General features: G+C 45.1%; 1 protein-coding gene across 1 annotated transcript in view; it reads right to left on the reverse strand.

Annotated features, from left to right (window-relative positions):
• Nucleotides 1–2,228: 2,228 nt before the first annotated feature.
• The window catches only part of katnal1 (katanin p60 subunit A-like 1), a 7,879-nt gene continuing 7,607 nt past the window's right edge, over nucleotides 2,229–2,500 (reverse strand). The window contains exon 11 of the mRNA XM_083696334.1: nucleotides 2,229–2,500. This exon is cut by the window's right edge and continues 1,085 nt beyond it. The gene's annotated coding sequence lies outside the window, so the exon portion shown is untranslated.

Below are 2,500 nucleotides of genomic sequence, written 5' to 3' on the forward strand. Positions count from 1 at the left end.
AGGGCTTCCACCTGCACACGTTGAAACAGCATCATCTGCTGGGGATCATAGAATTTCCCTGATAAGGATGTGTCTCTGTTAAAATGTGTGGGCGCCGCCGTGTCGGGGTATATCTGTGCAATGATCTGTGTGTGTGTGTGTGTGTGTGTGTGTGTGTGTGTGTGTGTGTGTGTGTGTGTGTGTGTGTGTGTGCGTTTGTGTGTGTGCCCTCTGTTGTCCTGTAGCGGCTTTGGCGCCTCACTTCCTGCTTTGGTTTCAGCCGAATGTAACTGGATCAGAGCCAGAACAGTGGGACACACTTACACATAGTAGAACCAGGCACACAGAATTAGATGAGGAAGGATTCAATTAGACCATGACATCATTAATGTAATCTCCAGATTCTTCAAGTAGCTATCTGCCCAGGAAGCCAAAATGAATGGAACTAAATTAAAATGTTTCTCTTTTATGACATCATCAAGACCCTGAAGTCAGTCACAGACAGGAACACGTCCCTCAGCTGATCATAGCTGACTACAGTGTCCTGTTTGTGTCCCCTGGCTGTGTGACAAAGAGACGCCTCAGTGATGTGAATGTAACCTAGTTAATTGAAGAGGAACAGGAAACAGAGGACTCTTTCTGGTGCATCTCAATAGTCTGAAATGGCCTCCTCTTCCCATCTCATCTCCCTGTGTGTGTGTATGTGTGGGGGGGGGGGGGGGGGGGGGGGGGTAAGAGAGAGAGAGAGAGTCGGGAGAGTGTGTGGTCTCCTCTTCCCATGTCATATCCCTCTTCTCCAGAGACGTGTGTGTGTGTGTGTGTGTGTGTGTGTGTGTGTGTGTGTGTGTGTGTGTGTGTGTTTGTGTGTGTGTGTGTGTGTGTGTGTGTGTGTGTGTGTGTGTGTGTGTGTGTGTGTGTGTATGTGTGTGTGTGCTCTATGTAACGCCCCGTCTTTACAGGAGTGGACTGATTATAACTGAACAGAGCTGCTTTATTATACTGTTTAGTATATTGATTCTTCAACAGATTGTGTGTACACACTTTCCAATGCACACACACTTTGGACCTTCTAGTCAGAGACAGCCCTGGAGCATAGAACAAGCTACTAGTTTATAAATCAAGTGACAACTCCCTTCAGCACCTATATAAATCAAATACTTCTGAGAGCCATGTGCATAAAATCCACTATCTGCAAAGACTGAATTATTCTGACACATGGTTATCAACAACACAACCCTGACAGGGGCATTTCTTGTCAAAACCATGGTTCTGTCCCTGCAATGATAAAGACATACACAAATTAAATAGTCCTGTCTTTAACTCACTATCCTTCAGTCTTCAGATTGCAGCCTGTATTCTACTGTCTATAGTGCAGCAGGGCTGGTGTCAGTGGAAGGTGAAAGCTGCTTATTTGAAATGTATGGTTTTCCCATGATGGACGTCTCATACATGGGATGAGAATAGAAGCATCAGATGCCTCCCAACTCTCTCCCTCTGTCCCTTCTACCCTGCCTCGATCTCTCTTCTCTCTCCCTTCTACCGTGCCTCTATCTCTCTCCCTCTGTCTCTTCTACCCTCTTCTATCTCTATCTCTCTCTGTCGATCCTTCCCTCCACTCCCTCTCAGCTCTCATCTCTCCTCCTCTATCCTTCCCTCCCATTTCTCTCTGCACTCATGTCTCTCCCTCTGTCCCATGTCCCAATGTTCGGTCGTATGGGAGAAGCCTGAAAAGGCCGGACGCATGCAGTCTGCCTGTGTAGAGCTGTCTCTCTCTCTGAGATGATGTTTCTCTTGACTAAAGACCCATCTCTTTAGGCTACACCTGGGCTCCTCCTCCTCAGACCTCTCCACCCCTAACACCCCACTGTACATTACCTGAACTTACATATAAAATAACAAGCGTGTTTTCTTCCTTTCTCTAGGACTGTCATAGCCGATGGCACTTGTTCTGATCAAAGGTTTTACTTACGATGACTGATGTAGAGTTGATTCACTTACTTAGACAAATGTACTTACTGTAAGCTGCTTTCGATAAGAGCATCTGCTAAATGGCTTAAATGTCAAATGTACATTTCAAACCATGTTAACACCACCTTTCCCATTCTTGGTGCCCTTTGATGTTTCTCTGGCTTCTCTCTCTCACACAGGCACACATCTAACACTGACAGCCAGAAGGACCAAAGATAGAAGGACCCCATCATCATACATCACACAGAAAGTTTTTCATAGTAACGCTTTTATTACCATGATTACTGTCATGTGAAAAACTAAACAAAGCACAATCAATCAGTGTATTTACTCCTGTCTGCTCCTTTACCTACAGACACAGAGCATGAGGCTGTACTCTACCTATGGTCAGCTGAACTGGGCAAACAAACACATGCTGGTAACACTTTATTTTAGTACCTTAATTGACACAAACGCATCTGTTGACCTGAAACTGGACAGCAGTGAGTCAATATAAAGTGTTTCCAACATACTTTCATTTCCAGCTCAGTTTCTTCTCAAGTATTTCAGTGTG

This window comes from Argentina silus (genome assembly GCF_951799395.1).
Source record: "Argentina silus genome assembly, chromosome: 2".
Classification (NCBI taxonomy): Eukaryota; Metazoa; Chordata; class Actinopteri; order Argentiniformes; family Argentinidae; genus Argentina; species Argentina silus.